Here is a 22815-nt window from a genome sequence, read left to right as displayed (position 1 = left end):
AAAAAGAGCACAATGGGGAGGAACGTCCTTCAAGCACTTGGTTCCTAAAATGTGGAACACACAACCCAGGGACATGCGCATGATAACCAACGAATTAGCATTCAGGAAAAGACTCAAAACATTGCTCTTTCCCTAACAACTCCCGATCTCAGGCAACTTGACTTAGTCCACCGTAGTTATGTTTCTCTGGGAAGCCTAAGGGCAGCTATGCACCTTACAAGTACATAAACATCTTCTCTGAGCCTCTTGTCACAATCATTTAAGAATAAACAGATTCACGGAAGAAATGTTGCAAAAATTTAACCAATTCACTCAGTAACCAAGAATGACTCAGCGAGCTTTTCTGCCTCTGACACTTCTGGAAAGTTAGGGAAGGATTAGCAGAACACGCTGCTTTTACCCAGAGCAGTGAATTAAAGTCTGCGCAAAAAAAGCAAGTTACATTGCTACATTGATTAGAAAAGAAGGTTTAAAACAATATTACACTTTGCCATGATTAGAGTGTGATGCATGATAATACAAAACAATATGCAGTTTGAAGTTACAATATGAATACTTGACACCCTTCATTTAATTAATTCTGGCCCGAGAGGTCCTGACAGTCTAGGGGAAGGAGGGCGTCCATGTTTTTTGCAGGGGGGGAGTGGGGGGAGTGGGGGGAGGGCTCGAGTTTTGTTACACCACTGACCTGCACATAAACTTAATACACAAAAAGTTGTGAGTCAGCTCTTGTCACTGTGCCTCTCGGAGAGCTCCCGAACTTGGAAATTAATTATCTGCTAGCTGCAGGAACATGAGTTATCCACAGAGCACTGTCAGGGAAAGCCATAAGCAGCATCCAACTTAAATAAACCCCTCTAATCCCATTCAAGAATGAGAGAACTGAAAGTAGCCAATCCAATCCCAATCCAAAAGACTTTATTCGGATAGCAACATATCCATAAAAGTAACACATGTATAGGATAAAAACCATTAGAAAACTATATAGATAGCAATGTCCAATCCATAATGTAGCAAAATACAGTAAAAGTTGGTAAAGTGCATATTGTGAATAGTACTATACGAATGACTTCATAGATCGCACATAGATATCCGTGCAGCCGTAGCTACTCTCAAAATGGTGCCAAAGCACAAGATCAATGCAACATTGTCCAATTTAAATTTGCAGTCAAGAGCGTCTGTTAAATTATTAGATGACAATTTTTTAAAATACGGAATTAACAACCATTGTGCATATTTCATATAGTATTTACTAAAGACTAAAAAGTGTAAAAGCGTTTGACCGCTGTGGCCATCACATGGACATGGCAGGGAGTCAAGTTTTGCGTTATACCCATAGGGAAAACAAAGCAAATATCTTACTGTCCCAGCTCTTAGACGGAATAGGAGGCCTCTCTCCCATTGGGACATCGGTAGTGCGATATCACTTGGTAGACAATGCTCAGGGTACTCAATGGATATACATTTTGCAACAGTTTGTTTATTAAATTCCCTTTCTAGTCTTTCCGCGCTATAAAGTGCGTACAATGCTGTCTTTAAAACTTTTTTGTCCATTGTTACAGCTGTGTTCGAGTTGGCAAACAGTCTACCAAGGTTAACACTTTCCAGACTCTTGACTACCCCAGGAAGCCATGGAATGTCCATCCCTTTCTCACAGCGAAGACTATCATCTATTATGTCCCTTGTGAGAGAAGCCTCGGGATTCTTCATTATGGCTAGCCAAAATAGTGCGGGCGGGCCCTTATGATGTCTTCAATGTATCCTAATTTCAATTTGCAGTGACATATATACAGAGGGGTGGAGATTGGAGCGCCCAAGAGTTTTCTGCAAAATCTATTTTCCTTTGATTGGATGCAAGAGCATTTGGCAACACCCCATACCTTTGCCCCATAGGTAGCTATTGGTACACACTGGATCTTAGAAATCTTTAAAATGGCTGCAATTGTTCCCGATCTTTTAGGGCGGGGAGACTGAGGATTGTAATGTAATGTAATGTGATGTATTACTTGTAAAGCGCACTGTTGCCAGCCGGCGTCCTGGCGCTGTCTACCGCTGGGGAACCCGTCCTGGCTTACCCTGTGGGATTGTCCCTGCTGGGAGTCCCCAAGGTGGAGCCAGGCACCCCCGGCGTTGATGGGGCCATTGTGGAGATTAGGCAAGCTAATGCCCAGAGTTGCCGAGTGGGACCCCTGGTTAGAGTAGGCACCGAAGCGAGAATTATCGAGTCCGCTGACCCAGGTCCACGACCCTGCCGCGTCGGGAATTGAACCCTGGTCCCGGGCCGACTTCTGCTCCCGGGTCTGCCGCCTCTAACCAGTGAGCCACACCACTCCACTGAGTTAAAAGCCCTCGAGAACTTACATTTACAATATGCCAAGTGTTCCCACCAGGTGCAGTTCGCAGCGAAGACCATTCCCATATAAGGGGAAGTAGCAGTGCAAGGACATTTCCTTGGCCCACAGGCATTATAAAAGATTTCTTAAAATTTGTGCATAAATCTAGGCCGGACATAAAATCTGTGAAGCCTTGAACTAAAGTGCATAGTGCATTTGGTGTGCGACCAATTAAAACCGCATCATCTGCTTATAAAAGCACTGGGAGAGGTTTGCCTTAAATTCTGGGAAAATCATTAGTTAGTGTGATCAGTGATTTATGTAAATTGTTTATATATATGATAAATAGGAGGGGGGCCAGAACACACCCCTGTCTGACCCCTCTATCTACACTGATGTCATTGGAATCTTCTCAGGTCCATATGGAGATAGGCAAAAAAATGAACAAGGGTCTCATCCAGTCCATATTCTAAAAGGATGGACCATAGACGGGACCTATTGACAAAATCGAAAGCTGAGGAAAGGTCCATAAAAGCTAAGTAAAGTGGCGAGTGCTGTGTAATAGTGCACTTCCCGATCATCAAATTAAGATTAAGACATTGCTTGTTCGTGCCAACTTTACCCCTGAATCCTAGTTGGCATTGTTCTAAAATCGGATTGTCCTCTGTCCAGGTTAACTTTTTTGTGTATAAAACTCTGCCTAAAATTTTAAGGGTGTTATCTATGAGGGAGATCGGTCTACAGCAATAAGGTTGTGTGCAATCGCCCTTTTTAAAAATGGGAACGATCGTGCTAGTAGACCATGTCTTAGGCAGTGGGGCATTGGTAAGATTATTAAAAATATTTAACAACAGGGGGGCCCAAAATTCTGGTTTATATTTAATAAGATCGATTGGCATCCCATCAGAGCCTGGAGTTTTATTGCCCGCACTCTGACATGTAGAGTATGTGTAGAGTATTTATATAGCGCACTTCTACCCGGAGGCCTCGTAGCGCTGTATGCATACCGCTGTGGAACCCATCCTGGCTTTCCTGTGAAATGTCCACTCCTGGGCACCTCCAAGGTGAAGCCAGGCATCCAAGCGCTGGCGGGGCCGTTGTGGAGATTAAGCAAGCTATTGCCCAGAGTCACAGAGTGGGACCCATGATTAGACTAGGCACCGGGGCGAGAATGATCAGGTCCGGGGAAATTGAGTCCAAGAGCCGCCGAGGCGGGAATTGAACCCTGGTCCCGGGCCAGACCTCTGCATCAGGGTCTGCCGCTCTAACCATTGAGCCACGCTTCTCCACGGTAGTCCAAAATATATTCCCATTGTTTACAATTTACCTCCTCTACCTCGCTTATTGATAATGAGACTCCAGGTGGCACCCTTTTCATAAAAGGGTCAGATTCAAAAGCAGGCTCTTAAATAGTGGAAAAGTGACTTTCCCAGGTAGTGCTCATTATGTTGCAGCTGATGGCACTTAACGGTTGTCCCCATGATCTTAACTCTTTAATGGTAGTCCAAAATATATTCCCATTATTTAAGCTGGCAGCATTAATGAGCGCATCCCAGTGCTCACCTAATAACTGTTCCTTCCTATTAGCAATAGCCAGCTTATATGTCAACCTTAAGGACTTGACCACATCTTTACACCTAGGGTTTTGAGATAGGGCCTTGCGGAGTTTCCTGTTGGCAATTGAGCACTCCTGATTGAACCATCTAGGTTCGCGCTGTGCTGTAGAAATGGGTTTAAACAGCAAGGATTTAATGGCTCCACTGAGTTCGGGAAAGGTTCTGATAGCCACTGGGTGTGGAACAGGGCCTCTAAGCAGATGTTAATAAGATTCATGTTTCCCCTAACCATAGAACTGAATCGGTCTGCGTTATTAATGCCTCGCCAGCCCAGTCTGAAGTTATCTGTGGATGGTGATAGATCCCGAGCACCACATTCTGTCTGAGGCGTTGGAACTGGAGACATCGGTAACGTTACTTGTATTGGGTTATGGTCCCCAAAGATTGTGGCCATAATTTCGGCTTTAAGCAAGCTTGCTTCTAAAGCGGGGGAGATAAAAACATAATCAATTGTAGATGAGCAGCCCCTCCCTCTGTGGGCGGTTCAGGGGGGCATTATCTTTTGTAGTTGCATCAATTTCCATAACATTAATTAAGTTAAGGGTGGTCAAATGGTCCATTAGCTCTCTACCCCGTTGCATGTTTGTCTGCTGCTGTGTGAATATTCACTTGACCATGACAAAGATAGCTTAGCATTAAAATCGCCCCCCAGACAGATTCCTACTGACTTGAAAGAGTCTTTGGATTTTCCAATAGATGCAATAAAATTAATCACATTTATAAAATGCATATTTAGAACAGAATGAAAATCATTGTTATAAAAATGAATTATCCAAAAGGAATTTCCCCTATTAAATAATATGCCTTGAACATTATTGTTATCTGTATGTACAGTTTTTATGCATCCCCCTGTCTTAATATTGACCCAGATTGATAAAAAACCCAAATGGTCGACCCTGCTTCGGGGTTGTTGCTAGGATATTATGGCATTCAAACCCCTCAATATGCAATTCTTGTGTGGCCCATGTTAACTGAAATAAAAGGATATCTTGGTCTTTAATAAGTTGTACCCAATTTGGCTGGTGAAGTTTAGAGTACAACCTTGCAACTTTCCAGCTTAAGATACGGAGGTCTGAACTTGCTGAGGCCTTCGTTTGTATAGGGGGGATACGTGGGTTGTGGGAATAGTACACTCAGTTACTGGCAGGGCAAGAGGTAACCTAATAGCAGGATCACTATTTTCCTTTCATTCGGATACATGGAAGCTTCTATGCCTTGATAGCCAGTCCGCACATTTATTGCGTAGCTGGTCCCATGGCTCATGTTGATCCCTCTTTAAAGTAGGTACTCCTGCCAGTACCAACACATAAGGGCAAGCAGCGGGCGGCAGACTCAGGACATCCTGATTAGCCATTCATACTTGGGGCGGCAGGAGCATTAATGCACAAGGTACTAGACAACCTGATCTGATTCGAGCCCCTGGGCCTGTTTAACCTATTAACACCATCCCTGGTGGGGTTGGTATTTTAAATGGTTATTGGTATAGGTGGGTGAGGAGGGGCAGGAGCCGTTTCTATCTATAGGCAATTGACGCAGCCCCTGGATTGATTGTATATCGTGTCAAGGGTGATTGCGGGAGCAGTAACTCTGGCTGTTTGCCACACAATTTCGGCATCTAAAATACTCATACCTACAACTGCGCTATCGATGGCCCTGCTCCCATCAACCTCTTTGATTTCAGCCACCTTTTCTCCCATTGTCCCCTTAAAACGTTTGGATACTAAAATAGCCACCTGCCTTCTTATCCAGGGTAGATGAAAAGAACTGCTGGGGAAAGAGTTGTGACCTCATTCTATGCCAATCTTTGGAGAGGAGCTGTGTCTCCTGGAGGAGGCACACATCTGCCTCCATGTTATCCAGGTAGGAAAGGATGGACCTCCTTTTATTGGGATTGTTGAGACCTCTCGCATTTAGAGTGAGAATTTTCAGTGTGGGCTGGGAAATAGCGTGCCATAGTGAGTGCACCAGCTTTGGCCAGTATTTTGGTCCCTGTGATCCCTCTTCCCCCTGTGCTCCCAACGTCTGCCCGGCCTCCATTGCCCTTTGATCCTCTTTTCAATGCCTTTAACCTGCATACCCGTTCTCCACCCTCCCCTCCCTAACCCCAACTTAGAAACCCATTAAGCTCAAATTGACCAGGGCCCACCATTCGTGCGTGCGCGTCCTCGGAACTCAGAATAGTTGGGAACGTGTGTGGCCAGTTCCCCGTGTCTCTACTCTCCCCGTGTCTCAACGCTCCCCGCAGACTTCTTCGCCGCCCACCCAGCCTAGCAAATGTCACTTATCTGTCCCTCAGTCGTTCACGGTGTCATCATGGGGAATGTCCCCTTCAACAGTGTCTCCAGCACTGCCAGTCTTTCTTGTGCCATGGTCTTGGGGTCCGGTCTCGTCGCTCACTCTGTGCTACGTCTCTCGTGTAGCTTATGTCATCTTTCTCGAGGAGTTTTGGTCTGTGGGCCCTCTTTCTCCTCCTGGATTGGATTCTTGATGCCCAGCACCTGGCAAGTGACCTGCATGGATCTGAGCTGGAGGAGTTTGCCCTGCCATATGAAAATTAGCCGGACCCAAAGAATACAGTATTCCTTGATTTCGAAGGCGCTTGGTTGCCACTCGGAACACCCAACACTTTTGAAGGGGTATTAGAGTCAGGTCATGGTACAAAGCTATGGAGTCGGCCTGATATCTTAGTGGTTGCTTGTCCCTGGCAGCACGTAGTATACACTCTTTTAGTTGAAAGTCTGGAATGTAAGCCAAAATATCCGGTGGGGGCGCCCAGTATGCTCCTGAAGAGACCCTGCAGGTATTGTGTGATGTCTGGCCCTTCTTCTTCAGGAGGAACTCCCTTAACGTGGATGTTGTTTCGCCAAGACCGGTTCTCTAGGTCTTCTGTGTGTGCCTGGAGATTGCTATGTGGAGCCTTGAGCCGGAGTAAGGACGTTGATGCCGTTTGGGAACGTGCGGCCTCCATCGGTTATCTCCTTCATCTCCCCCGCTATTTCCCTTTTCAGCGTCTGCAAGTCGCCTCGTAATGCACCGAATAGCGACTCTAAAAAGGCGTGGGTAACTGGGGCTTCAGAGGTGTCTGCATCTTGGCTGATTTGTGTCATTGCGGAGAGCCTCCCTACTCGTCTGCCTGTCATCAGGAGCTTGGTCAGCATCTTTTTTAGATTCTGATCTTTCTTGCTTCTCGCTGAGGACATGTCTGCTATATCTCTTACCACACCACCAGACCGGCCTGCCTTGTCGTGTGGGTCCCAGCCCCAGTGGGTGGCTGTCATCGGGTTGTCCTCACACTGTTGCATAATGGTGAGGGCCAGAGTTGTCACTCCCTTTCAGTCTCGTCTGGGCCTTGCTGCCTTCGACCGTCTGCTATTGCCCTGCTGGGCATCTGATGCTTGTTCTCAATACTCTAAGCACTTTGCGCCCAAACCTGCTGTGAATCCCCCTGTAGGCCAGCAGCCCTATCTGAGCCTGGAGCACTAGATGTCTTCTTGGACCACTGCGTCTAATTCCTGCACTATGTGCTTGCAGGCCATGGCCTCCGGTTTCCTCTGACTTGGCAGTCAGCTTCAGAGAGACTAATCCATGCCCGGGCCCTTCATCCATTGGCACCTTGTGATTCTCACAGCGTTACAGTTCATATCTCATTTCCCTTATTGGATTTTGTAATTTTAGTGTCATTTTATTAAATACATTTTACTTTAATTTTTCTATTTTGGTTTGGGTTTTTTATTGTTTTGCATTTTTACTTTTACTTTTTTGGTTTCTGCATAAATATTGTACATATTACCTTAAGTCAAGCCTGCCTGGACGGTGCTTAGGTACCAGGGTGTTGATCCTAGGTTAAATGAATGGCTTTGAAAGTTCACTCTGACAACGGTTGTGATTGTTCCTCATCTACCGCAAATAATAATTCAGTTTCTTACAGAAACTATGTGAAATTGTCTGCAAAACAGGCAGGTGATAACCTACCAAGGTTGAAGCACCCTGTGGACAAATTGGAATACGGGACTAGTATTGTGTGGCAATAGAACCTCTAAAAATATTCAGCTTGGGGATGAACCAAGAATCACGCTTGATTGTCACAACTTTTTAAAACAAGGTAGTTAGGAAAGTGTGGCGAATAAATTGCAGCTCTTTGCATTTTGGCAGCCCCAAGCAAATTTGAGAACAGAGTGGATGCATGTAGCAGAGACGAGTCTGTTCACCCAATGTGAGTGGTGATATCCGCTTTGCTGATCTGCCTGAAGTTATGATGCTGCTGACAGTAGCCTGTCTGCTAATAGCGATGGCGTGACTGGTGGATCTATGAAGCCAAGTAAGAGAAAGTTATCTTCCGACACCACAGTCTTCGTGACTGAGACCAGTAACACTGAAGACTCTGAGACTCACAGCAGTATTTTCTCCTTTCAGAGCGTTATTGCTGCAGATGGAGTGAAGCCAAGAAGTAAGCACATTACTAAGGTACCAACAAAGTTTAATTTTGTTCATTTGTAGTAACTGTTTCTCTTTTGCAGCATTTGGAAATGCATTTTCTAGTTTTGTTGCTTTTTGGTTAGTTTTTTATTGTAGGCTGTTACCTTTGGTTTAAAGGGAAAGATGTTGTAGTGTGTGACCTTAATGCTGATGTTTACATTTCATTACCATCATTTGCTTATCCTGGAAAATCTCCAGGGTGTAGGAAGTTTACTGTTCCAGAGTTCTTTGTTCAGCTTCTGGGCAGTTGTTGCTCTGCGGCGATCTGTGGTCCTGTTTCTCTGCTCTTCTATAGTAGCTCCTATCAGAGCTTCATCCTCCCGACTAACGATAATAAGATGCCAGGCATCACGCAGCACACAACACAGCCTATGTTGGGCTAAGTCCATCTGCTCGGCGCAGTTAGAGCGAGGATAAAGTTCTCCGGACCCATGAGGCTGTGAATGTAACCTAAGGGCTTAAGATGAAATGTAGAGCTTACCTCCTTCCTGAGTCGCTCCAGACTGCTGTGTGCAGGCCCGATAGCTGGCAGCACCCTGGAGTATGTATGTATAAATCAGATTATGTTGGAAGTAACCTGCAATATAGTGGCAGGCAGCACCCTGCCATAGAGTAGGATTTCTCATAGTATTTTATTTCCTGACACATTAATTGAGATTGTCTTTTAATAGGCAGAAGAACAACACTGACATTTTTCTGGGTTTGTCTTTAAAATGACGTACACATTAGAAATGGCATTTCGTTATGCTGGAATAATAACACAAGTTATCTTGCACTCTATGTTGTTGCATGGATTTTTGGCTGCAATTCATTCCATGTTTCATTCAAACGTGCTTTCTACAGGGCACATACATGATTTGCTGCTGTAAAGAAAGAATGCTCCTGTGTACTGTGGCAGACTCCGAAATATTGAAAAACTTCATTATTACTCTTTCAGCACTTCATAGTAAAACCTTTCAATTTTTGACTCAATCATTTGGCAGAAACATAATTTAGTACCATTAAAATAGTTGTGATGGGGAACATTCATGTGGGGACTGGCTCGACCAGAGTGCTTGCTGACTTTGAGGAGTATGGAGTTGACCACCTTGCCTGGTCCGGTGTGGAACCAAGCCAGCGATGCTTTGCTGCAGGCTCATTTGCCCTGATAGCTGGTCAAGAGTTTGAGGCGGAGGAGGAGGTGAAGAGCTGGCTAAGTGTGCCATAAGGCCGGCAGTTCAGTACATCCCTGAGAAGTGAGCTTTGAGTCGATGTAGTGTTCCTCTTATACCACATGCAATTCACCCTCTCTTCAGCTGACAGAAACTGCAATAAAAGTTTCTTTGTCGTTGCAAAAAAATATTAATTGCCAACGAGCCTCTGTAGGTCAAAGAGTGGAAGGGCTGGGGAACTGTCAGTCATCTCACTGCTAAGCAGAGCAGTGTCATGCTTCATCCTCCGTCAGGCCTCTGATTTTGACCAACATTGCTTAGAACGCTGGGACTTTAGAGACCATCCTTTTAATGAGAAAAACAAAACTACAAGTCCCATAAGCAATAGTGGTGGAAGGTGTCACACATGACCTGGGACAACGTCCGATTCAGCACATCCAGTTCCATTTTTTAAGTATTTGAGACACTATTAACTTTATAACCTTTGGTTTTTTTGGTCATGAGCCACCAGAATACTAAAAACGTGTCTTTTATTTTCAAGGTCAATTAAGTAATGGTCACCAGCTTGGAAGCTCCATTAATTCTTCAGTAATTGATCTCCACATGTGGCTGGTTTGGGTCTGCCTCTGCTTCGTTCCCGATAACTCGCACAGGTAAGGAGCTTGTAGCAGCAACATGATAACCCCATACTCTTCTGTAAGAAGTGTGTTCCGAGGAAGGTATACGATCATTTTTGTGACACAAGGAAGGGCCAATATCTGCTATGTACATTTGTTAAAATAAATCAGTCAAATCACAGTATACTGTCCCAGAGGTTCAGTCCCAGCAACATTATCTGTAAGTGAACGCAGACACCCTAGGAAGCATGTGCTTTTAAGGCAAGTTGCGTTCACTCACCTGACGGTGACATGCTTCATCATTGGGCTATACTCCTCACCAGGCCGGCACTACAATGCCTGGCGGGCACCACAAGAGGGCACTTTGTCTCAGATCTTTTATTAAGTAAGCCGGATGAGCATAGTAGGACGGAAGATGTTGTGTCATAAGATGTGAAGTCTGAATATAAGATCAACTATCGACCAGTTGCCACAATATAGTTAATGTGATCTTCCTGGTCCATGTTGAGATTAAAAATAGTGGCAGAGAAATTGAGGAACTAATGGCCCCTATCACTGTGTGAAAGTATCGATCACCTATGGACCTGCTGGTAAGCTGGGGTCTATACTTCAGGTCAACGTTTTTCATGCCTTGTGTAGTCATGGAGCAATCTGTTGGCATTTCCTCAGGACCAAATATGGGAAAATGGGTAAATGTGACCTAATCTTCTCCACGGCGCGAGGAGCTCTGTAACTCAAAGCCCTGCACCGTGCATAGGTGATAAGGTGCCTATTAACTTCTTACTACCACAGGTGAGCACTCTCTAACAGAGTGCACTAGTTACGGTAACCCTCCTAAAATTCAGGCCATATTGACTTATCCAATAGTGAGGACGCCGCATCAGAGGGCAACTGGTGTGAAAAGCACATGCTTCCTAGGGTGTTCAGTTAGAGATAATGTCTGTGGGACTGAACCTCCAGAACAGTATACTGAGAGTTGATTTATATGAAGATTGTGTACACTGGATTGTCATTTTCCGCGTCATCTCTTATGATATGTAAAATAAAACATAACACACCAGGAGGCCAACACATCTATCTTACATTTAATGCAAAAATAGCAAAAGGCCAAGCAAACTGACAAGTGACAAATGTCTTTGAAATGGACGAGAGCATCCACCCTAAAGCAAGTTGGAGTATATAATGCTAATGCTACACAATGTATTTTTATAATCTTTTCGCCTAATACAAGTCAATGAAACCTGGACCCATGATAGAAACAGTTACTGAAACAACACTAATGAGTAGGAGGCAGGATCTTCCTTCGAGAGGAATGTGAGGAGTCCGTGAGGTGCAGATCAAAGATACACAGACTAGCTGCAGAATTCACTGTTTCTGGAAATAACACTCCTGTTTGTCAATATTCAATTTACTACAAGATGCAGGAAAGTGTGCAGATGGACATCACTAAATAAAATGGTTCTGGGCCCTAATAGAATCATATAACTTTGCAGGCATATTAAGGCGAACAGTCACATCAAATTAATATAAGAATATTGTAATTTGGTAATGTAATATATCAATGCACGTTGTGGCATTGATGTGTATGATGTGTAAACAATTATCGGTATTAAAGAAACCAGTATATCCAGTTATGCTTTCTCAATTCCTTCTTCCTAGAGGCCACCACTGCTGCTAGCCAGCTGTATAAAGCAGTGCCTCCTGTGACCTGGAATCCTGTATTTAATCAATACCAAAGGTCGTCAATGCTTCTAGCCAACTCCGGTCACTGGTGCCACTCGCACCCCCACCACCCTTGGGCCTGTTATTTTTTTAGCCAGCTCCAGTCAGTAGTGGTCCCTTGAACCTGTATGTAAGCCTACTAGCCAGCTCCTGTTAGTACTGGCCCCTGGGACCTGTTATCATTCTAGCCAACTTGAGTCATTAGTAGCACCTTGGGACTAGTGATCATACTAACCAGCTTCAGTCAGTATTGGCTCTCTGAGACCTATTATCCTGCTAAGTAACTACAGTCAGCAGTGACCCCTGTACCTTAAATCCTGCAAATATTCAAAACCAGAGGTCAACTCTACTGCCAACCAGTTCCAGTCAATATTGACATGTATTGTTACCTTGCCTGTAATGAATACCAGAGGCCAGCGTTGTTGCTAGCCAGCTCCAGTCACCAGTGGCCCGTCACATATTATCCTCAATAGGATCAATGCCCAAGGCCTGTGCAGCTGCTAACCTGCTCTAGTCAGTAGTGACCTCCCAGACCTGTTATTCTGCGAATAATCAGCAAGGCTTCGACCCTAATAACACTCACCCCACATCCTTATGGTATATTAGCAATGTAATTAATTTACATCATACGGTAGGTACCGCACTATTTCACACGATCCCAAAAACAAAGATCAAAATCAAACCGTTCAGCACTCCACCTTGTCAAAAATGACCAAATCACACCAAGCACTATAGCCTACCACATCACATGGCACACTTAGCCACGACATGACAAGATACCACGGCAGGGATTTGGGGCCATTAATCCTCTTTTCGAGGCATGTATGCTGTAGATGCACATGCTTTGCATACTCCTGCCATCTTGTGTTGGGTCCGGATGTTTGCAAGTTGTTTTTCTTTGAAGAAGTCTTTCCGGTCACAAGGTAAGGTTACTCCACCTTTCGGTGATAGTGCGCATGGGCATCAACTCCATTGTTTTTTACACCAAACAGGTTTGGATGTGTATTGTTGCGCTCTGAAACCGCTCTTCGGGTTCCCCTCAGTGCGCAGTCCACTCTACCCTCAACGGTATTGTTTCAGTACCCGTTTACCTCTTCTCCGCGTTTCAAATAGATCGACAAACTCCCCATTTTCGATAGGAAACCTCGCGGGCAACCGTCGGGCCTTGTTGCGTAGGGCCAGCCATCTGCAAATGGAACGGACTCCATTCCATTTCTGTCTTGGGTGCCACGCCAAGTACCCTCGCACCGACCTACATCAAGTTTGTAACTTGCGGCTCTCTCCAGCGCACAAGGAGGAAGATTGCAACGCTTGTAAGTCGTTTCGGTCCAAGAGGACTCTACCCGATCATAAGGCTCGATGGCGAGAGAGGCAGCGTCAGAGCATTCAACACACTCTGGATATCTTCGGGGAAGAATCTGACCAAGACGAGATAGAAGCATCTGCCGTATAAGAAGAGGCCCAACTCTATGCCAGAGCGCAATCGTTGGGGCATGCTGGGGCAGCCATGTGATTGCAATTCTACATCATTCCAGTCCCATAGGCGACTGACCAAATGTATAGATTATCTTGTGCCCTTCTGGCATCTAAAGAGGCCTAATAACCAGCATTTGGGTGTCAGCTCAATACTTTTATTGTGTGGCATGCACCATTTCTATAACAGCTGGTTGCCAGAAGGAGTGTATTTCATCGCAGGACCATGGTTAATGTAAGAAATCGGCCCCATATTGTTGCAGCGCAAGCATATATCTGGGCAAGACCCGACCATTCGATGAAGGTGTTGTGGCGTTAAGTAGGTTCTTTGCAGAAAATGATAATGTATCAGTCGAAAATGGGCATTACTAGAAACCATGCGTATTAGTTCACAGGCCCGCTGCCAGTCTTGATCTTCCATTGGAATGCCAAAGTCTAAATTCCAGGCCTCTCGGGCCCAAGTGTGTAGTGCCTACTGTATCTGATCGCATTGCTCTGTAAAGATGCATAATTGGGTGTCTACACGCTCCATAGGTTAGCAGTACCTCAAGGGTTTGAGTATACGGCGGATAGCATGGCCAGGTGTGCTTAGTTGTGTCTGACAAGCCCCCATATTATTTTTGTTTTTAAAAACAAAGAGCTTTTCTTGCCGGATCCAAAGCAGACTACTATCTTTATTCACCCAAAGACTGGTCACATAGTCACCAAGCCACCTATTATTATATTATTGCGACATTTGTAAAGCGCTGCGTTACGCACACCGGCGTGTCCACGCGCTGAAAGTGGGAGAGGCAGCGAGCAGGGAGCACAAAAGCTGAGCGGACCTACAAAGAGGAAACCAGATAATTTACCACAAATTCCAGTTCCTCCAAAGAAGATTCATATAGCGACTAACACTTCACCGCCACCACCTGTTAACCCTATTTAATTATTTTGCCACCATACTCTCCTGAATCAGAGGATAGTGACAATTCACAAAGGCATGGGCAAGTAGATGAAAACATAATGCCATTAGATCCTGATGATTCACCACACGAACTAGACCCATGGCATGATTATAGCACTGATCCCGATCTAACAAATGATCCGGACTTCTACCCCTCAAAACCATCCCCACCGGATGACAATCTGGGGTTTGCCCAACTAATCAACAGAGCTGCTACATATCACATGGTCAAGCTTCATTTAGACCCTGTAGAAGAATTATTAAAAAAAAATATATATTGTATTAATGCACAAACTCAAATTACACGGCTTCAGGCCTACAACCTCACGGGCCGGCCGCAACTTATGCATGTAAGACAGTTCACAATCACTTCGCTACACAGCCCGTCAGCCGACAACCCGGGGGTCCGGCGGCGTATTCCAAGTGGCAGTTTTGTAATATTTCAAAGTGTGCCCCCAACGTGTTGTATGTGTTTCATATATGCACTGTCTAGTTGAAACCCCCTCCCTGCTTCTACTATTTCTTGTGTCACAGCATACCAGTTCTTCAAGCCAACAACATCCCAACTTCCCCCCCCCCCCCCCCCTCCCTCATGCAGTCAACATGTGCTTCGTCTCTAATTCTTAAGGTGTGACAACTTGGCTTGTCACCCTGCCTCCACCGCTGCTCGCTCGCTCCCCAGTGGGGAGCGTGTCCCACCCTTGGTCATCTTGCCTCCATGTCTTTGTCCCTGTAAGTTCCTCAACTTGGCCGTGCATGTATTATGTGTCCCTTGGTGAGGTCCTATTTCCCTGCTCTCCACAAATACTCCTCCCCGTCTTCCCCCCCATCAACAGTGACTCCCTCACATCTACTCTCGCACAGACAGTAGTTAGCGTCAGCATGTCATAGAGCCGAGGGTCCGGTCGCCGCCTGACCCAGCGACTCATTGTCCGAGTCACTAGGGTGCGTATTCTGCTGCTCTCGTAGGTAAGTTTGGTATAACGCCCAGAATTTCTTTGGGCGGCTCTTTGGGGGTAGCAATTCGCTGTAGTTTTCCACCTGAGTACTACAGTACAGCATATCCCGCGCCCATCTCGTCTTGGTGGGCAACGGACCTCTCATCCAACATTGGGCTACTACTCTCCTGGCTATTAACAACCCCATGTCCGTAAGCCTACGGAGCGCAGCAGGGAGACTTCTTGAGTTGCCAATGAGAGCCAAGCCTGGGTCCGGGGCCACGTCTACTTCCAGGATTCTGCTCATTTCCGCGAAGATTTTGCACCAGAATGCCAGTATGCCTGGGCAGGTCCAGGCTAGGTGCAAGAAGTCAGCATCAGCCGCGTGGCAACGTTCACAGTTCGCCTCTGGGCGCAGTCCGTATCTGCGAAGCCTCTCCGGTGTGTAGTACACCCTCTGCAGAAACTTGAAATGTATTAGCCGATCTTTACCGTTGAGGGAGATTTGCTTCGTGCTCTCACAGCAATATCGCCACGTCGCGTCATCAATCGAGGCATTCAGGTCTCTTTGTCATGCTAGTCTGGCTTTCATGAGTTGATGCTCACCGTGTGACATGGCTACTTTATAGAGGTTCGTGAGGAGCTTCTGAGGCTCCTTTCGTTTATTGACATATGTCAATTGAGGGACGTCTGGGGGTTCCGCCATATCCGGGCCCAGTAGTTCCATGAGAGCGCTCCTGGTCCTGTGAAAGTGAAAGCGTTAAAGGAGTGGGGGTTCATCACTATCTCCACGTATCTGTTCCCAGGTTTTGACTACGCCGTCCCGGAACAGGTCACCCGCTTTGCTGAATCCTAGCTTCGCTAATTCACTCGTGACCGCCCTTTCAGCCATGGGTGGAAGCCATAGCATCCAATCTAATGGCATCTCTGGTGAGTATAGCGAGGCACCGCCTTGTCGACTCAGGAGAGAGTGCCAGGCGTGGTTAGTTGAGGTGACAGAGTCCAAAATCCCTGTTCGACGATCCTGCGGCTTGCAGATCGTTGCCGGGAGTGACAACAGATGCGCGAATAGACGCTCCATTCGGACATGTGGGATCAGCCTGTATCCATGTATCCAAGTGTGGAGGTGTGATGCCTGTGCCACCCTGTAATACAGTTCAAGGTCCGGGGCTGCTAAGCCCCCCATACTATATAGCAGAGTGAGCGTCGACCATTTGACTCTTGGCTGTTTCCCTGCCCATGCTAGATTTATCATAAGGCTAGTCAGGCGTTGAAAGAAGGCCCTAGTGAGCACGATTGGCAGAGCATTGAAAAGGAACAGGAACCTTGGTAACACCACCATCTTCATAATGGCTATGCGGCCCATGAGTGTAAGCGGCAGTTTGTTCCAGACCTCTATGTCGTCTTCCAATTTGCTGACCGCCCTGCCATAGTTCTGGTTAATGAGCAGGTCCGGGTCTACATGTATTTGTATCCCCAAGTACCTGATCGGGTCGTCGGTCCACTTCAGAGGAAACTCAGTCTCTACTTGTGTGGTCACCGGGGTCAAGGGCAGCACCATCGATTTTCCCCAGTTGACTTTAAGACCGGATAGTGCACCGAACCGTACCACCTCTTTCAGAAGTGGGGGAGCAAAGTAGCCGGGTCGTGCGCATACAACAGCGTATCGTCCGCATACATGGACACCACTATTTTGTATGTCGGGAAACGAACACCCCTGTGGCTGTGATATTCTCTCAGCGCACATGCCGGTGGCTCTGCGGCTAGTGCATATAGTAGGGGGGATAGGGGGCACCCCTGACGGGTGCCCCTGCCTATGTACAGAGGCGCCGAGATTGCATTGCCCACTCGCACTCTTGCCGAGGGCCCCTCGTAGAGTACGCCCACTATTTGAAGGAAGGGCTCACCAAGTCCCATGCGCCGCATCACCTGGAGGAGGAACGGCCATTCCACCGAGTCAAACGCCTTCTCCATGTCTAAGAAAAGCGCTACAGCCGGTGTATCTTGCTTCACATGTTGGATGGTTCCTAGCACCGTTCTGATGTTGTAAGTCAGGTTTCTGGTAGGCATGAACCCCGCCTGTTCCGGGGCCACTAAATCAGGGGCCAACAGTGCTAGTCTAGTAGCCAGGACTTTGGCATATAATTTAGTGTCTACGTTTAGTAGTGACAGCGGACGGTATGATCCGCAGTCGTCGTGCGCTTTACCCGGTTTCAGAATTGTGACAATCATGGCTTCTCTCATAGAGCCAGGCATACTGCCCTGTTCGCAGATGTCCCCAGTAGCATATGTATATGCGGTAGTAACTGCTCCTGAAAGGTTTTTATAAAAGTCAACTGTCTATACCCGGCGCACTGCCCGATCGCATTGAAGCTAGGGCATCTTTGATTTCATCAATCTGTATGGGGCACCGAGGAATTCCCTCTCAGAGTTCGGAAGGAACGGGAGTTTTGTGTGTTCCAAGTAGTCCAATATGTCAGCCGACATGTCCCCGCTTCGGGAAGAGTAGAGCTCTGAATAGTAGTCTCTGAAGACAGCGGCAATATCTCCCTCATCCGTAACTCTGTCACCATCTGCCTTTCTCAGCTCTGAGATCATCTGCTTCCCTCTGCGGCCCTTGAGGATGTTAACCAACGCCGAGCCGGGCCTCTCCCCCTCCCCGTACGTACAAGCCGTTGCATATTTGCCCATGTGTTGAACCTCTTTATCTGCTACTTCATGGAACTCTATCAGTAGGCACTTGATTTCCTCCTCAGTCGCGTTGTCCGGTCTGGTGCGGCTCTGTTCCTCAAGGGCTTGTAGTTGGAGTTCCAGCTCCGCTAGCCTACCCCTCGTCGCCTTCAGGACACTTGAGTGTTTAGACATTGCAATACCCCGTATGTAGACTTTAAAGGCCTCCCATACTGTCTGGAAGTCCTTTACCGACCCTACATTCTTTTCAAAGAATACGTCGATCGACTCCGCTAATTCACAGCGGAAGATCGGGTCAAGAAGCGAATACGGTGGGAAGCGCCATGTGAAAGGGGCGATCCTCCGTACCGGGGTCTCTACGACTATTAGTATTGGGGAGTGATCCAACAGTGTGCGCGGGAGTACTTTGCATGTCTTAATAGATTGGTTGATTCCTGCAGTAGCAAACCAGTAGTCAATTCTGGTGTGTATCTCGTGATAAGCAGAGTAGTGGGTGAAGCCATCACGGCCAGCACTCCTACTCCTCCACACATCCTCATGTCTAACACTAGCAGTTTCGCGGTGAGCGACTGCGCGGCCGCCCAGTGTCTTCGGGGGGGACCAGAGGACCTGTGCCTATCCGGGTTAAGTGTCAAATTGAAGACTCCTCCCCTTAGTATGTGCGGGTGATCGTGTCCACCAACTTCACTAGCTAGTGTGTCATAGAATTCAGGGGAGTCATAGTTGGGGCCGTATGTATTGACAACTAGCTGGTCCAACCTCAGACCCCGGCAGGACGCTATAACATACCTGCCTTCCAAGTCCGCCTTGAGCGTCTGTATTTGTATGTTCGTTTTGGGGTTTACCCACGTAATGACTCCCTTGCATGTGTAGTGAACCCCGCCACCGCTATATGTCCTTCCAGGCCTCTGTTGTGTAGCATCCTACTCGTGAGCGGGTAGTGAGTTTCCTGTAGGAGTGCTATGTCGATGTTATGACGTTTGAGGTAGGTTATCACCTTTCTGAGTTTTCTGTAGTCATTCAACCCTCTGACATTCCAGGTAAGGGCGCTGAGCGAGGAGGACTGTGCATTTGTCTGTGTACTCGTTACTTCAGCCATCAAGGCGTGACCTGTGGTGGGGTTCAGTATATATGGGTGAGCTGTGACACCGCTGCCCATTCGCGAGTCGTGAGCGGTAGGCAGGTAGTACTTTCATACCACATCATGGCATTGAGAGCTTCGTAGCTCCATCACTCCTTAAGTGTCTTTGTGCTCAAGCCCCAGGCCGCGAGCCATCCCCCGCCACCCCGGCAACCCCCAACAGCAGCAATATTGTACCACCCCTCCCCCCCACTCCCAGTATTACACCAATCTACTGTGCAGATCCATCGGCTACAGTCCACCCCATTGTCCAAACCTTTCAGCGTGCATTCGCATCAATACAACAAATAATTAACCAGGAATGATCTCACCAGTGCTCGGTGACTCCGCAGTTCTCGCATTCCTGTAGCGAGCTGGAACCATCCGAACCCCGGACCGCCGGGGGCCCGTGGCCAACTCTGTTCTGATCGTCCTCGGGATCATGCCCCCGGTCGACGGCCAGAGGCCGCTTGTTCATGGCTCATTTCCAAATCACTCTTCTTGGTCTTCCAGCCCGCTGGTTGGTTCTTGTTCACCTTCCTGGTTCCTGGGACTGTTCCTCCGTTCCTTTGTCCAGGTTTTAAGCGCCTTCTGTAGCTCCTTAGGGTCAGTGAAAATAAGGGAATGTCCCTGTCGGTTAATATGTAGCTTTGCCGGATAAAATAGTGTAGTCCAACCCTAGGTCTCGAATTTGCTGTTTGTACGGGGCAAAATGGCGACGTTCCTCCTGCACCCTCGCCGTGAAGTCCGGGTACAGCGAAATGGACGATCCCTCGTATTGCAGTTTCCCTTTTTCTCTGGCCAGTCGGAGGGCAGTGTCCCTGTCCCTGTAATTCAGGAGTTTCGCTATGATTGGCCTCGGTGGGGCGCCCGGACGCGGTCGCGGGCCCAGCGTGCGATGCGCCCTCTCCACTATAAACATAGTCAAAAAGACATCGTCACCCAGCAGCGTAGTGAGTAATTTCTCCACAAACAGCTCCATCTTCCCCACTTGCGTCGTTTCCGGTAGGCCCGTGATGCGTATATTAGAGCGCCGAGAGCGGGCCTCCAAATCTTCTGATTGGTAAACTCCTCCAGGTCATTCAAGACCAATCTGTTTGCGATCCTTATCTAGGTCCATTTGGGCCTCTTCCACTTCAGTCAGGCGCCTCTCAGACATGTCTAGCCTCTCCGCGTGCTTGCCCACTCTCTCAGACATTCGGTCCATGCGATAAGTGAGGGCGTCAATTTTCGTACCTATCGCCGCCATGCTGTCTTGAAGGCCCTTCTCCATAGTAACTAGGAGGCCCTTAATGTCCGCATAGAACATGCTCTCCGGGCCTCTGCTCTGCTGTGCAGGCGAGGAGTCCTGAGTTTCCGGGGGTTTCAACTTGCGCTGTTCAAACGCCATCTTGGACTGTGTCTTGTCACCTTTGCCCATTTTTCCTTCCTCAGCAATTGCAAGACGGGTCCTTCTCGTGAGTGATGCAGTCGCCACCTCTAAACCCGGTTCCGCACAGCCGGTCTTCTGCACACACTCCGCTCTCTTCTCAGCTGGACTCTTCCCCAGCCCGGCTCTCCGAGTTACTGCAACTCCCCTCAGGTTCACTGCCAGTGGTTATTGTCCGCTTCAGCCCTGGGCCCACTGTCCTGGGCATCGGGGCAATCCCCCTCCGCCTTAGGACCGGTCAGCGGGTGAGGAGAGGGGGTGAATCAGATCTCCACCAGGCCCGTGAAGTGTGTGCAGCTCCCGCGCAGGTCCCAGCACCGAATCGTAGTGGGCAGGGGGGGGGGGGAACCCCGTACCTCCGCGTCCCTCGTTCTTTTGCAGCTTCCCGAGCCCCCAGTTGGCCCCTCCTCAGCGTCACTCCACGGGGCTCCTCCGTGTCCCTCTGGCCGGCAAGCGTCCTCCAAAGTCGCGCTCCCCAGCTGCCCCCGGGCTCACCTAATCTATCCAGGTGCGCGCCGCCAGCGTGATCGTGGCCCCCTCGACTCTGTGGCGCAGTGTCGCGAACTATCAGGCAGGATCAGCTTGTCAAGCCTCTGAGGCCATCACCTCGTCCCTCCGGTCTGCACGTGTCCCCAATGGCAGCTCCCCTCAGGCCAGGACAAAATGGCGCCGCGCCACAACGAGGCACCTTCCCCTTCGTGGGTTGCAGCGTCGCAGCAGATCCAGGCAGTTATCAGCAGCCCCCAGTGCACTCTTGTCTAGGGGGGGTGGGGTCAGCGGCACCCGCTACTGTCCGCTCCTCTCTGGCGGCTCTGATCCGGTGGCCGGATGCTCCGTGGCAGGGGCCGTCCGGCGGGCCGCACGTCGCGTGACGCCCTTCGGGGCAAGGATCAAGCAAGAGCCCGGCTTTGCGGCCCAGTCCGCCTCCGTTCCTGGTCGCGTTCTTTCCCGGCTCCGGCGGCGCGGAAATGTTCCGTGGCTCCTCTCCCGCTGCCAGGCGTCCCCGGGAGTCAGGTGACAGCCCCGGAGCCCTCGGGGCTCGGCTATTTCAGGATTATTGCTGGATTATATGGAGTGACGGTGCGGAGCCCTCACTTCAGGCGTCCGCCATCGTTGCCGGCAAGCTCCGCCCCCAAGAAGATTTTTTTATTGGAGACTTTTGTCCAACCACAAAAATCTACTCATGTCGTACCCATGCTACAAGGCCTCCTTAGGCATGCTCCTGAGGTGTTCAAAGAACCAGTTAGAGCTAGGGGTCTTAACCCCAGAGTAGATAAAAAATACAAGGCAGCTCCCAGTGACCCTATGTACATTAAGGACCAACTTCCATTAGATTCACTAGTAGTTGCCAATGCACGCAAAAGGGCAAACTCCCAAGGGTCAGGTGACACACCACCTCCTGACAAAGAATCCAAGTTATTAGACGCGTCAGGTAAACGTCTGGCGTCTCAAGCTGCTAATACTTGGAAAATAGCAAACACACAAGCCCTTCTAGCAAGATACGATAGGGCTCACTATGATGACGGCAAACTTATAACCAATACCTCAATCAAATGTGCGCTTGACGCAGCTGACACTGCGTTACGTGCAATAAATACTAGTGTTCTACTACATAGACACGCCTGGCTCAGGGTATCTGGATTTAAGCAAGAGGTGCAAAATACGATCCTAAATCAACCATTTGATCAACAGCACCTCTTTGGACCTGCAGTTGACGCAGCTCTAGAAAAAATAAAAAAAGACACTAACAGCAAAGTCTGTGGGAGCCTTACAGTCACCATCTGCCAGAGGCTCCTTTCGTCGCTCATTTTATACAGTGTGACTTCCCTGCGCTTCTCCCGATCAGCTCACTCCGGTCGGGGGGACGCATCTCACAGTTCCTACCTGTCTGGAATTCCATCACAACAGACAGGTGGGTAAGACAAATTATCCAGTATGGTTACTGCCTGGAACTCACTTCTACTCCCCCCAACATTCCTCCAAGACCATGTCCAATGTCATTAGAACACCTAACGCTCCTCAAACAGGAAGTCTTAGCAATGTTGCAAAAAGATGCAATAGAGCCAGTTTCTCTAATTCATCAGGGGATGGGAGTCTACTCCCTTTTTCCTAATCCCAAAAAAGGACGGCTCTCTAAGACCAATACTGGACCTCAGACCGCTCAACGTTTACATTCAATTAGACCACTTCCACATGGTCACTTTACAACAAGTGCTTCCACTACTACAGCAAGGCAACGTTCTCTCCACTATAGATCTAAAAGATGCCTACTTCCACATTCCAATACATCTCGCTCAAAGGAA

General features: G+C 48.0%; 1 protein-coding gene across 1 annotated transcript in view; it reads left to right on the top strand.

Annotated features, from left to right (window-relative positions):
• Nucleotides 1–22815, top strand: part of LOC147701083 (uncharacterized) — an 89058-nt gene that overhangs the window by 7859 nt on the left and 58384 nt on the right. Inside the window, exons 2-3 of the mRNA XM_086929869.1 lie at nt 8363–8413; nt 10118–10229. The gene's annotated coding sequence lies outside the window, so the exon portion shown is untranslated. The remainder of the gene's footprint in view (nt 1–8362; nt 8414–10117; nt 10230–22815) is intronic.

Source organism: Lissotriton vulgaris, chromosome 7 (assembly GCF_964263255.1).
Source record: "Lissotriton vulgaris chromosome 7, aLisVul1.2, whole genome shotgun sequence".
Classification (NCBI taxonomy): Eukaryota; Metazoa; Chordata; class Amphibia; order Caudata; family Salamandridae; genus Lissotriton; species Lissotriton vulgaris.
The sequence above is the reverse complement of the archived record's forward strand: the minus strand, read 5'-3'. Positions and strand labels throughout refer to the sequence as shown.